This window comes from Cygnus atratus, chromosome 9 (genome assembly GCF_013377495.2).
Source record: "Cygnus atratus isolate AKBS03 ecotype Queensland, Australia chromosome 9, CAtr_DNAZoo_HiC_assembly, whole genome shotgun sequence".
Classification (NCBI taxonomy): Eukaryota; Metazoa; Chordata; class Aves; order Anseriformes; family Anatidae; genus Cygnus; species Cygnus atratus.
In genome coordinates this window covers 4,469,298-4,483,976 of record NC_066370.1, presented here as the reverse complement: position 1 = coordinate 4,483,976, position 14,679 = coordinate 4,469,298, and the positions used below count along the sequence as shown (strand labels likewise).

The 14,679-nt window shown below is 41.7% G+C and overlaps 1 long non-coding RNA gene across 1 annotated transcript; it reads right to left on the bottom strand.

Annotated features, from left to right (window-relative positions):
- Positions 1-8,962: 8,962 nt before the first annotated feature.
- On the bottom strand, positions 8,963-14,632 carry LOC118247052 (uncharacterized). Its single transcript, XR_004778283.2, has 3 exons — positions 14,168-14,632; positions 13,435-13,608; positions 8,963-9,174 (listed from the first exon to the last, which is right to left on the bottom strand). It is a non-coding gene; the product is annotated as an uncharacterized LOC118247052 (long non-coding RNA).
- Between the last annotated feature and the right edge of the window lie 47 nt (positions 14,633-14,679).

The window sequence follows — 14,679 nt, the reverse complement described above, 5'->3', positions numbered from 1 at the left end:
AGATGCTGTTTGCATACTTTCCAGGTCCTTCACACTGCCATGGAAAGCCTCGGGGAGCAACGTGATGGATCTTCAGTCTGGGCTCAGGTATGTACTGGAGAAGCAGCTGGGCCTGTTTAAGATGTGACAGACATCCAGATGTTTGCCATCGCTCCACAGCAGCTGTCCAGTCAGCCCAACTGCACCAAGAAGGCTGTATAAAAAATTCCAAGTGCAAATCCCAGCACAAGGTCAGGTGGATGCACTCACATCGGTTCTGCCAGCACTCGCTGACCTTGCTGCCTTTGCCCTGAAAGACACGAGGAGTGTCCAGATGACTTATTTGGACATCTGAGCTGTACGAGGAAGACAGTAATTTCCAGTTTATGGATGGGAATGGACGTTTGTGATTGCCACAGAGCCATTTCTACAATTGCCACGTGACTGTAGCCACAGAAAACACTCATTGTTTTTGAGGCTGCTAGTAAACATCCTCTTCCAGACCTGGCTCTGCAGCCTAAGGATGGAATGGTCACTCCCACAAATCAGGCCTCTTCCTGTAGCTCCACAGGTCAGAATCATGCTACTGTTTCCCAGATCTACCCTGGACAAAGCGTGCTGCGTGGCACAAGCCCACCTTTGTCAGCTGTTTGAACTAACCTAAATGACCTTGCCTGAAGCCAAGTAGCGTGCATTTATTCCCCAGACACACGCACCTTTTTGGCCAAGCTGTGCAGGTGGCAGAACTGGAGGCTGAAGAAGGAAGGCTTTCAACAGCCAAAGGGGCTTGTGATCTGGGTGCTGGGACATGGCCACAAACTCCTTAAGCCCGCTGCCCAGTACAACTGCCTGTTTTTTTAGTTGTGCATAAAAAATGTGAAACATTCATGAAAATCACAACTGTTCTTCAGCCTTTACACAGCTTTCAACAGACACCATTCTTCTTTAAACTAGAAGATTATTGCTATCAGCTTTACTACATTGTTATCTAAGGGCCAACAAACAATACTCATATCTAGCACCAGGCAAGCACACACAAAACGAAATACAGACAGTCTCTTTCAAAAAAGCTTGTAAATGGCATAGATAAGGCAGGTTATGGGGAAGGTGTGGCAGGAAGGAAGGTGTGATTTCAGGACTGGGATTGTGGTTCTTGGACTTTAGGTCTGAAAGGAGCCCTAAAGTACATGAGCAAAAAATCACATATTAGACACCTTGAACTTGCACAGCTCTCTTGTGAAGTGAGCCCAGTGGGTTTGATAAATCAGGCCTGCGTGATCTGAGCCTGGCTTTCTGAATAGCTGTGCCATGGATGCAATGTAAGGATAAGCTTTTGATGCCAGTAAGTTATTGGTTTTACCTTCAGGAAATACCTAAATAAATACTGTCCTGGTGAGAGGACACGGCATGCTAATGCCTGGTAACAGACCCACTCAGAGGTAATAGCTACAGTTTCTCAAGACGTTAGAAGATAAAGCACAGAGAAAACAACACAAGATCATAATGGGTGAAGAGCTGCACACGACTAGAATGCAAATCTGTGTCTATGCAAGACCTTGTTACCAGGATGGGCGTATCAGATGTATGGCAAAATGTTCCTAATATATGTAGTGCATATTAACTGAGGTTCATTGTTACTAATGTACTTTATCCAGGCCTGCTGTGCTGATAAAAGAAAATATTTGAACAACAGTAACAGGTTTTGCAGGTGATACTCAGGTTGGCAATCACATTGCATAGCGCTTCTTTCTGACCCAAATTCTTTCTAGGGATTGAAATGTGCTGTGGCCAGATCTCGAAGCATATTTGGCTCCAGCTGCCTGGCTGGGGGATGTTTTATTCATGTAGTTATTAAAATCACTACTTCAATTTAAAATGCTGTTAGAGAGTCTGCAGATTCAGCCTATATAGCATAAGCCAAGAAATATTCTTCAGATGAGCTATGCAAGTTGTGCCTAGCACTCCCCAAAATCATTTTTATTGCACATATCGATGATACTCCTTAATTTGACAAACATCAAGTTTGATACCATGGTAAAGAAAATATGCATCTGTAAGATGCTTCTGGTTTAGTATGGACAGGGGATACTAGTAGTAAATTTAATACAATTTAAGACGGTAAGAATGATTTCTTTAATATAATTATCTCCTTTGCAGTTCAATATGATCCTGCCATGCCTAGCTGGGAGTGGAGGAATAAAAAATCCTGCAAATTGCTTATGATTAATCTTCTCCTATTTTTTTGATTCTTCTAATTGAAGAGTTATAACAACTCCAGGAAGGTGCGTGCTCTCTTCAGAGACCTTTGCCAACCAGTAATACAGATTCAGTTATATGATTCATTACTTTCTGTTGGTTTTAGGACTTTTATATATATATATATATAAAGTGAAAGTTGTGAAACAGTCATAATAAATTGGCATTTTCAAAATGACACAATTTCCATTTTTAATCAACATTACTTAATATTTCCATCAATTTCACTTCAGAGGCTATCATAAGGGGTATTTCTGACAGCTGCAATATGCAGGACAATTGTGCGCACTGACACATATTAGGAATAATTCTCATTCATTTGCCTGTGACAAAACACGTTTGTCGTTAAGGCTCCAGCCTGTGCTCCCTGAGTCACTGAGCGCATATCTCCACAGGGGTCAGGAGATGCAGGCACAGAGACAGTCCCTGCCGGGACCAGTACCAAGATGGCACCGTGGATGCCAGAAGCTGGGCTTTCCCCATACACTTGCCCGGGTTTGCACTGACCTTCACTAAAGACATCCAAGAATTCTCTTCCTCAAAGGTTTCCGCCACCCCCCCCTTTTTTTTTTTTTAAAATCAAGTAGGCATCTTAGCAGAAGAGGAATTTAACAAATGTGTGCATAAATGAAAAACACATGGGATGAATGTTAACTGCAAACTTTGCCTCTAGTACCAGATTGTTCAGGAAAATAACAGCAAGAAAATTCTAAGATGTTCCCAAGGCTCTTTAGAAACAATAGAAGTAATGCACCTTCTATTGTAGCCATTTTGCTGTTGAAATGCTATCACAGTTTAGCAACTCCTAGACATCAGACAACAGCTCAGCAAACCCTGCTTGGTTTGCAAATTTCTTAAAACCAGGAGTGCCAAAGATTTTTTTTTTCCTGCCAAATTAGGCTATGTCAGCCAAATGGAAAGGTGTAAATCCTTTCCTCTTGTGCACTCAGTTCCTGTAGCAGTTCTCAGGACCTGACAGAGATTGAAATTGCCTGCTATTAGCAACGAGAAAAAGTATGAGGCAGAATGCCAACTTCTAAATTAAACAAACGAAAATCCTTTTCTAGTTAGCTTTAAAGACAAGTATATTTCTTTAACACCTAGTGCTCAATACACAGTCAAGTTTAAGTGAGTGGCTGGAAAAGTACCAAAGACATATATACTTACATGACTAAAAGAAAGACTGCATTTTTGAACACATCCCAAGGATCTACGAAGACATCTCTCTCTCCATCTCTGGGCCAGCTGGACTGCTAGGAGTTGAGAAGATTTTTGATCAGAGTGGAAAGTCTTAAAGATCATTTCACAAGCCCCATCAATAAGCCCAATGGCACCGTTGCCTTTCAAGACACATATCTAAAGAATTTTGTAATTAGTTAAAAGGCTGGTTCATTTTATCATAGATTTTCACTCAGGGAGAGTGGCTTTTTTTTTTTAATTATTGTTTTGTATTATTTTTGGATTTGCTTTCACATTTCAGAACTCCTCTGACTTCAGGGAATTCTTCCAGTGAACAACCAGAAATCCAAAAAAGCCCTTACTCAAATGCATCCTTTCAATAACACATCCCAAACACTTCCTCACTGTGGATAAGAAAATGACACATAAATAAGCTCATTTCCAAAAGAGGGAGAAAAGATTAAAAAATACTTGTTTACTGAAGTTTTGCATAACATATAGGTGGTGCACTATACACAGGGACTGTGTTACCATGTACGCTCAGGTCCCAGTAAATACAATACTGGACTTATTAAAGAGTGACATATGGTGTTTACTGACAAGAAAACACATATATGCCTATGAGAAGTATTATGATATTCTGAGCTGCTTAATAGTATTTGTAGGAAGGCACCTAGAAAGAAGAATCAAAGTCCAGCTCTTCATACCTTCTGTCAAACTCCTAAAACCTTACTAGAAAGCCAGTATGTTCTGAAGAGGGATAAATAGCTGAAATTAAATGAGATAGTGAAATAGATGCAATTCTTTCCATAGGGAACGTTAAGTCTTCCAGGCTTCTATGAGCCTCCTACTAAACCTTATGGGGTGGTACATAAGCCTACACGAGAAAATGATGTGTTTCCAAGTTTGGAAGGACATGCTGATTCACTCCCTAGATCTTCATATTTGGGTGGCTTTATTACTTCAGCATTCAGGCCTGTTCTAGCTGTAACACTGGATGCCTCCATGCACTGGCATGCTGGATGCCTCTGATTTCCCCTCCCCTGGCATGATGTTTATGCACTGCTCTCCCATTCCAAAAGGTTGCTTAAACCTTGCAGTGTATTTGCTCTTGTAGGTACCTGTTTCCTATTACAAGGCTGGGGGTGAAGGGGAACTTGCCTCCTTTCCTCTGGTAGAAGGGCTGCTGAAAAGCCAAATATTACTATAGGGCTCTACATGCAGAGGACACAGGTTAACAACGGGGAAAAAAATGAAGCACAAACACCATCCTATGAACCCATGCCCACAGCTTGTTCAGAAAATGCCTCAAATGTTCTTCAAAACTCTGAACAGCAGCTTGCTAAGAATATACCCATCTAGCTCTAAGATATATACAGCAAATATTGGTGGTAAGATTCTACTAAGATGGAAGCTCCTGGTCCTGTCTTAGAAAGGTTGATGGAAGCAGTAAAAAAATGTTATTTACCACCAAGACATCCAAGATTTTCTAGTTGTATCTCAGTAGAGCCTAAACCATTAAAACTCTCTCTTCATGTCCTCTATTTCTCCTTTCTTTCCTAGATATTTGTCACCAAAAAAAGAAAATCTAAGTCAACTTTCCCTGCCCAGAAGTCTAAACCATACTAACCAATCCTTTATGTACATCTGCCAAGCTCTTTACACGTGTGTCAGCATTAGCTTATGAAATTATTTTTAGGATTTTCCCTTCTGATCAAAACTCTTTGCACCAACTTCTGTGCACCAACTTCCTCCTGCGCGCAGCTGCTTCAGACATCGAGGTCTTTGAAACTGTCACGGTGCTGAACAGAAACCCAAGCAGGCATAGTGCTGTCACTGTTGTACAGTTGTTACTTGCACCAGATGCCTTTCTTAAAAAATAAACACATATATATATATTCATATATATATACACACACAGACATACATGCATATATATTTATTCATTCTCAGTAGTTTTAGTTTGCTTAACAACAACACATATTTTAAGACCCGCCTCATCATTTATAATAACATACATTACCAACATGTATTTGTGGAGGCCTTTTAAACTTGAAACTTAAACATTTAATTAAACTTAATATGCTTTTCAGGCCTACTGGCACATGGCATCCGTGGGAGCCCAGCTGCTGCACGTGGCGAGCAGGGGCCAGGCTGGCTGGCAGAGGCCATGGTCAGCAGCCTCAGCCCAGGTCTTATTTACACAACCATAAGGAAAAAAAAAGATTACTGGTTTAACTTGACATTAATTTAACCATTAAAGCAGGATTTTCCTCACAGTGTTTTCTCCTTGGTATTACTTGATAGGTGAAATGTGGAGGATTTTGCTCTGCGTTTTAATAAAGACTTGTGGTAATGTCAGAAATTGTCATTCAGGGATTTCTCAGGGCCACAGGAATGACTTAGCTTAAAGGATTGTGCGTCCAAACACATAGATTACCCAATAAAATCTATTATTTTTCTGGTGCTCAACAGTGCTAGTTCTATGAATCAAGAGCTCTGTTGGGTAATCCAGCATCTTAATTATAATTTGGTGACAAGTATGGATTTGAAAGATTCTTCAGGGTTACTTTTCTGATGCTGAATAGATGTTCAAACAGTTCTACCTCATTTTCCCCTTGTTAAAGCATTGTGCAAGGAAGTGTTTGCAATGCACAAGAAGACGTTGTGGTCATAAGAACAATCCTGAATGAGGGACGGCTTGTTCAGATAGTTACGTGACAAACAGCCCTTGTCAGAGCAGCACAAAGTCAGGGCACCCTGCACCATGGCAGCAGCCTGCTGCTCGCGGCCAGGCGCTGTTTTGGCATCAGAATATTACATAGTTCTCTCCCCCTACCCTCAAAGCACAGGAATCAAGCCATATATATAAGCCATATAGCCATATAGCATATAGCTGAGGATGTGAGGCTATATTAGAAAAGCAGCCTCAAACCTAATTAACAATTCTCTTGCCTTAGATTTGGAAGCAGGCAATGGTACCTTCTCTTCATAACTGTACCTAAAGGTGAGGTGAGAGAAGATGTAGTGCCTATAGCACCAGAAGTCCCAACAAGTTCCGTGCCTAGAACTACATTACAGCTTTTGGTAACTGGATGCTGCCACAGGACAAAACAGGGAATGAAACTGTTGGCTTACGGGCAGCAAAAGGAAATCTGCTAAGCAAAGGAAGCCAATGCAACTTGGAGACTGTCGTCTTAATGGCCAATCCTTTGAAAGAGTTGTTGTTAGATTGGGGTTGACTTTAGTTGTGGTATTCCTTCCTGCGTGTTGCTTTCAGCTGTAGTTAAGATTATAATAACTAGACTATACATGTCACTGGACAGCAAGATTACTATTGTTTTTCATGTATTACATCATCAGACAAGCTGTTGGGACAGAGCAGCTGGACAAGTTGGAGCTAGCCTCCTCTCAATTAGCTGCTTAATGATTCTGTTTCTCAGTAATAAACTCACATCTCTCCAGCTTTACATCTGCACTAGTTTACTTCAGCTAACAAAACAAGGTCCAGAGTACAGATCCGTTGACCAGGAGCTCTGGAGCTATATGCTGAATCATCTCCCCTACAACCACATTGCATGTTGCACTGCTTTTCTGTTTTCCCTTAGGAAAATATGGACAACACCATCCACCTGCATTACAAGTATCCCTTATACAAGGCTTTGAAAGAGGTGGTACAGCTCTGTCTACTAACTGATGATTATTTTGTACAGAGCATAGGCCCATCAGGCAGACATAAATTAACATTTTAAGCTAATTAACAATCTAGTTTTAATCTATTTCTCACAGATGCTGCTGATGGTTAATCACTGGTAAAAGACTGAGAAGAGCCCTGATCCTTAGGGCTCCTCACCAGCGTGGCCACGTTTTCTAGCCACTTGCACATAACACCCACTGTGTGGCACAGATTTTCCTAGTCAAGGTTCATTTGGAGCTGTTTGTTTGCATTGCTGTGCTCCATAAATACCAGGCGTCCCCTTTCCCAGCAGGCTATTCTGTCAGAGTAGGGAAAAGAAGGGAAAAAAGAACGGGGGAAACTCACCAAGCAGCAACAAAGGAGCAGGCAAAGCCACGGCACTCTCCTTTAGGGGCTTCAGGCACTGCAGTGCGTGCTGCAGAGAGGAGAAGTTACTCAGACAGACATATCCTGCATGCGCTGAAACAGTTACATGCACACAAATTGCAGTGTGTTTGCTGTCCACACAAACAAATTACAGTGCATTTGCTGTCATCTCTATATTATTCCATGTAGCCAAAGTTAGCACTGCTCCTCTGAGCTGTAATTTGTATTACAGTACAGCTCCTCTTTTACACATGCATAGCTACCTCATCCCACTTCACTAATTCCACAGCCGTCTCACCCCAGCTCTTGTTCCCCCCTCCATGAAAGACCATGACTGGGATTTCCCTTGCTCTCAGCAGTAAATGTAGCAGTCCTGGTCAGGAGTGAGAAGCAAAACTGGATGGCACACCACAGTAAGGGGGCAGCTGCACTTGCAAATTATTTTTTTAAAGGCCAAAGACCTTCCCAGATTTGGGCAGATTTCCACTACATCCATCACAAGGACAATGCCAGTTTCCAAGCATACAACAAATCTGCAGTGAAACATGGGAGATGCACACTAACTGGTTGGTTCTGATTCTGGAGCTAAGCACAGGCTATCTATCTCACTTCTTGGACAGCTTTCAGTGTCTTTGTTAAGTTCTTTGTTGCTAAAACTAAGCTGCTTCATCCAGCTGGGGCAGGACTAGTTCAAGTGTACTACAGAGTGGTGCAGATAAAAGTTCTTACTCTAAACAAAAATAGCCTTTCAACAAAATCATTCATCTTAAAATAAAAGAGAGACGTTATTCCTCAGCCTCATTCAAAGAGTGACTATATAGAACCGTTTTTGCTGAAATCAATATGGTCCAAGTCAGGTTGCAAAACATTAGGTTTGGCAAATCTAATTATCAAAGGAAAAAGCAGTTGTAAGGGGTATTGCTGGAAATCTCAAATATATATAGCTCCACGTTTAGTATTAAAAATCTCTAAGTCCCAGTTGTACGTCTACATCCAAAACAGTGCAAAATCAAGCACAAATCCAAAATCAGAGCAAAGACTGGTATTGTTCCTGAATTAACTCATAAAAGCTATTGGGCAGACACAGTACATCCTACACAGAACAAAATGGTACAGAGCATTTTCAGTAGGTAGTCTGGACTATTAAGATTACTCTTTCTTTTTTTTTTAACCATTGCTAGTTTGCAAAAGGTACCTTCTGTTACTGAGGATTGGTGTAATCAGCCACAACAGAAATCAGGCCAACAATTTAAACTTTGTGGTGAATCTTTTCAAACATCTAATTACAGTTATTTTGGTTATATTTATTCTGATTTGGTCCTGTAAGGCAGGACCTTCCTGCATTACAATACAAATTCGCTGTATAGAGATAGACAAGGAAGACTGACAACACAACTTTGGAATGCACATGAGAAGGATGGTTTCTCTCGTTTCTTGGTGGAGTAGAGTTTAGTGCTTCTCTGCTCTGCACATCATTTCAACAGACTGCGCCTTTCAAGTTTGCTCATGGCTGATTGGCTGCAGGGGGTATTTCCAGGGTGAAAGGAAAATCATGGAGATGTTTGGATAATCCTCCACTGGGATCCGCCAGTGTAACGGCCACTCCCCATCGCGGAGCACAGCTGCACTCATCCCTACCCAGCCCTCCAAGGACAGCTGGCTGGCGAGTCAGGTGCTAGTTAGATCATCACCAACACCTACAGTTTCGAAAGGGAGAGATCAAAAAGGAGATTGCAGTTGTAGGCGGAGACAGAAAGCATGAGGCTGTTACAGTGCCTCTTTCCACTTGCTATCAGCTAGTCTGTATCTGGGTTTCTTATCCTACCAGCTCACCCTACTGCAGACAGGTGGGTCACTTTAACTCTCCAAGCAAGTCCTTACCCCTCGTACAGTCCATTACAACAAATAAAGGTGTTCTAAGGACCAACCAGCACCTATCACCTTCCCATCCCTTTACAGGATGAACACAAGTCTTCAACCCACTGTGCGTTTAAAGACACACCAGCACGCACCGGACAAGGAGAGAAGCACCTTATTCTTTCAGTCTTCCCTTTCCCGTAGCATTTCTTTCCACTTCACTAGAAGCTAAAATTCTTCCTTAGAATTTACTTTCTTTTACCTTGTTAGCCATCCCTGCTTGAATATTTAAAAACTCCTGGTTAATCACCCTTCTGCTTAATAAACCTACAGAGCTGCCTTAGAGCCCTTTTACCCGCCTCTCTCTGCCCTTGGGATGTCTCTCCTATTGTCACAGATTTCCACCTGGATTTTTCAGGAGAGTTTACCACTCCCCATTTACCTCTCCCTAGTTACTTGCAAACTTGCCTTGCTTATGCAAGGGAAACTTTTGTATACCTTCCCATTTTCCCAAAGTGCATCACTATCAAAGCTCAGGTACTGTTTTTCTTGGGGATCCTGGGAGCTGTAGTCCTCTGAAAACCAAGCCTGTGCTGGGCTTGTGCCCCCCCAAGGCTGTAAAGGTTTGTGGCTATCTGTAAAAAGAGACAGCAATCTGCACCTTTTCACAGAATTGAAGTATTTTCCAAGTATTTTTCAGTCAAAGATACGGCACAAGAATCACTTACAGTTCAGGTCCAAACCCAGAAAATCTAAGCAAACATATTTGTTATTAATGGTATGATAAACCTAGGTACATTATACAATAATTCCTATTACAAATATTACCAGGAGGAGAACAAACAGGAATGAAGCTGAAAGTTACATTTAAAGTACCACGAAAGTATCTGTGGAAGGTGGCTCAGAGGGAAAGGGTAGCCAAGAAGAAAGCTCACTAGATGAAAGAGGTTTTCGATTCAAACAAGGCCAGATGTGATGGAGGCTGAGAGAGAACTCAGAAAAGAGGAAAGAAAAACCATCAGTTTATTGAGTAAGATTTGCAGATTAACAGTTATAGGTGCAACTAAGACCGATGCCACAGGAAACCTGAGTCCACCTCTTCAGAACAAAACCCACAGGCATCTAACATGCCACAATGGAGGATAGATGGATTATCATTTCCAAAAGTAAAGCAGGAGTTTCTAACAATATTAAGTTCATATAGAACTAGTGCCAGCATTTACCTGATATTGTTTATTTAACATTGCTGGGGACATGTTGCAGAATTGCTTTGAGTTCTTGAACTGTGCCCCTGGAGGTTCTTTTTATTTACATAGCAGATTACAGGTGACATGAACAGTACCCAAATGCCTTCTTTTTCAAGCTCCGGGAAGGACAGCTGATGGGAGGGAAGAGAAGTATACCACAGGCTCCACAGATACAACCTTGCCCAACAGCACAGCCTGTGCCAGCCAGTATTAAACTATTTCTTCTCTTGACCAGAGCACCTTTAAGTTTGTAGCTACTTTTCCAAAAGAGCAAGACCCCAGAAAGCAATCGACCTGCTTCATATGCTAATATGTTCAAGCTGCATGGCTTTGAGTACAATACAGATGTAATACCACAGCACCAAAGATTGATGAGCCTTGGCTTTTACCCATGTTTTTGTATTATTCTCTACTGCATTCTTCTAGTCTCCTGGATAACTGTGCTGCCCATGAGCTACAGCAGAAATGAGCCTGGCCCATGCAGTGAAGACAAATGATTCTTTGTAGCTTGTTGCAGTGATGTTAAAGCTGGAACAAATTTCATTAACTAGCAATCAGAGGCCAAAATACCAGTAATGAGCTATTTTCTATCTAGAAAACAAAGATATTGGATACCCACTGCTGAATGTAAGTAGTGATAAAAGAGACAAGCTAAAGAAAATGCCCAGAGGAACACGGACAAAGACTTTCTATTTAAAGTTTCATGCAGCAAATGTAAACACAGGGTCCATTTCTCCTTTGCATTACACATATTTTCACTGATGCAGCCCTGATTTCCCCAAGCTCAGAAAAGAATAATGCCCAGGAAGGGAAATGCCAGGGGAGTGCAGAGCAATTCACACACAGGAAGAGATTAACTACATGGGCAGCATACATGGAAAGAAGAGGGAAAGGGAACGATGCCAAAGGCTATCCAGCTCTGTGAACAAATCATTCATTTCTTAAATCCCCTCCCCTCCAGTGTGGTAAAGGGCACTTGTGAATAGATTTTGGACCCAAGCCAATAACTTTTCCTGACAGTTTTGCAAAGATGATTTGAATACTATTGACACAGTCTTCTATCTCCAGCTCAGCTTAACTGTTAACCAGAGGAGCTGGGTTTTTGAAAGCTTTCTTGAGAGCAAAGCCTGCAGGAGTGTGATTTCTCTGAAACTGAGTTAGTCCACATTGATAACATTTAAATTTTGGCCAGATTCTTTAATAAGAATTCAGATATAACGTTGGGGTTCTTAAATATATCTTTCAAAAACTGGAGCCATCCAAACTATGCAGGGCAGCACATCTTCTGTGTTTATTTTTATTCAAAATCTAAACTCTACTTCAGCTGTCTTCATGCTTTAGTAGCATGAAGTACTAGAAGCCTACCAACACATAAAATTTCCCTTTTGGTTTCCTTTGGTCAAAGGACAGATCCTTTTTCTCTTCAAGTCACCGGTAAGTCACTGCAGGCTAATTCAAGACAAACATGAGCACGTGATATCTGAACAACGGATGTGAGGCTATGTTTAAAGCAAGCGTACTAATAAGGACGGTGTACTGGGGGTCTCCAGTAGGAGAGATTGCTGGCAACAAATTGGAGAAAGTATTCTGTTACGGCAGTGGTATTTTGGGCTTCAGACTGAAATGTTTAGAATGTGATCTGCTCAGACAGTTACGGGAGCAGTCCCTACACCACAGCAACTAGCATATGGCTCTTCACTGTTGCTAATAATTGCACAACAGAAAGAAAAAGTAGCAAAAAGGAGGATGCCCTTGCATGCACAGACTAAGAAAGTCTGTGACTACATTCTTCAAGGCCGTAACCAGAAGTTATAAATAGCTTTATTGCTGACTTTCACTTCTCATCTAATTGAAGAAAAAAAGTGTATCCAGTTGTTGCAGACAGCTCATTTATTTTGCTGAACTACCTGAGCTCAAGGATGTTGTTTATTACTAGCTGGGTACAAGCACAACAAAAGGCCAGGGAAAATTGGCTCTAGGTATAATTGTTTTTGTCAGGTACAGATGAATATCTTTTTTGGTAAGGCCACAGCACCACCCTTCTGAATTAATGGACCTTTTGACATAAAGGCAGAAGAAACTTAAGACACAAGTGCTCAAAAACTGCAAGGAAGGCTTCAGAACTTCACAGGGGTTGCAGAACAGTACTTAGGCCGCTGTTTAGCTTCCAGACTCGTGACATTAGCCACTCATAAGGGGCAGATACACTCGATCAGTACTTGACCTAGTCTCCAGCCCAACATCAGCACTGGGCACTGAGCTGCTTACAGGAAGATGGAAAAGCTCTGCACAGATGAAGACCACTGAGGACTTTCCAAACATACTTCAAATGAAGGCATCATGTGCCCTCACAGAAAGGGTTATAGTCTCATAGGATAGAAACCAGGAAAATAACAGTGCCCAGTTTTGCCTGAACTTATCCCCATCCATCCCCATCCTAATTGTTCTGGGAAGCAAGAAATCCTCTGAAACTAAAGAAGTCTTGTCTAACCTCTCTTTTACATACCCTTTACTGGCCATAGCAGGTGGCATTTTGCTCCAGTGCTAGACCACTGCAATGGGTCAACAAGTGTCGGTACACACTGAGAGACCTGAATACACTGCACCAGGAGAGATTATGTTCCTGGACCACACAAACAGATTGAGAGAGGGAGTACTGTTGTCTTCATTTGACACAGAGTGGGCTGAGATACAGAAACATGTAGGGTGTTCTGTCTCCGATTAGACTGGTCGTTATACACAGAAATAGCTGCTGCTCTCCAAAACTTTGTGAATTGTAGTACTGCTTACATTGTGCCAAAAGAATAACAATAAAAAAAAAATCACACCAGAAGGATATTAAAAGACTTCTACCTCATTACGTTCTGTTCTCTTACTTAGAAGTCTTCTGTTGTCCAACTAGAGATGGCAAAGGTGACTGGGACACATTGTGGTCCATGGACTGCAAAGGGCCACCAGTGACCTGCTTGCAAACAATCCTGACTTGAATAGTCTTTATCCAATTTTCTCTCATCACGCCAAAAAGACCTGAAAAAATAGCAGAATCAATTCATTAGCCAGCAGAAGGGCTAAAGCAATGACCACAAATTCAATTCCAATATGAATTATCTTGTACAATATAGAGTTAGTATACAGGCATTAATCTGAGTTTTGGATAGCTTACCCAAATTACATCTCCAAATGTTTTTGATAGTTACTTAACTTTGTTACTAAAAATCTTCAGATTGCTTATTTAGGTGTTATACATACCATAAGAAAAAGATACTAAAGTACTTATTTAATTTGCAAACCTCTCTAGCGATTCAAGTTTTATAAAGCTAAAATTAGTATTATTTAATGTATTTTGAAAGCAATACACAAAAATATACAGTTCTTACAGAATGTGGCATCTAATCCTCTTCTATTTTCTTCAGCTTTATCTCCCTAATTTGTCATTATAGTGTCACATTATTTGCATTCATATCGACAGCAAGTTTACGTGGGTAAAACTTGCGTGGAAAAAAATAATGGGTAATCACAGAGTAAGTTACAGTTGTAGTGATTGCAATGACAGAGGTGTGCTCGTACTGGGGTTATTTTTAGTTACCTTGTAGGCTGTGACTGAGCAGCCAGCCTGATGTGCTCGTCTGTAAGGTAACTAAGGTGAGGAAGGACGCCTTCGCTGCTGCGGGGACGAGCAGTATGCCGGCACCACAAACAGCTCCTGGACCACTGAGGAGGTACGGGGGATCCACACTACCTGCTGCTGGGCTCTCTGCGAGGGTTTCTGACCCTGAGGGTGGCGGGCAGCCCTTCTGGACTTGTTTTCTTATGCTGTCCCTTTCAGCAGATGGATGTAATGTGCAAGAAAACAAACAAACAAACAAACAAAAAACCAACAACCCTCTTTCTCCTTCTCTCAGGCCCAGGAGAAACATACAGGGACTTAGGCTGAGCTCCACAAAAGCCAGGTGGGCACAACCAGCTGCACCCAACACTGGGCAAGGACGGGATGCGCTACAGAGGATGCCACAGCACGGGCAGCCAACAGACATTTCAGCTGCCACACTGGCGAGCGTCAGCTCTCACAGGTACACATTTATATAAAAATTTGGTATC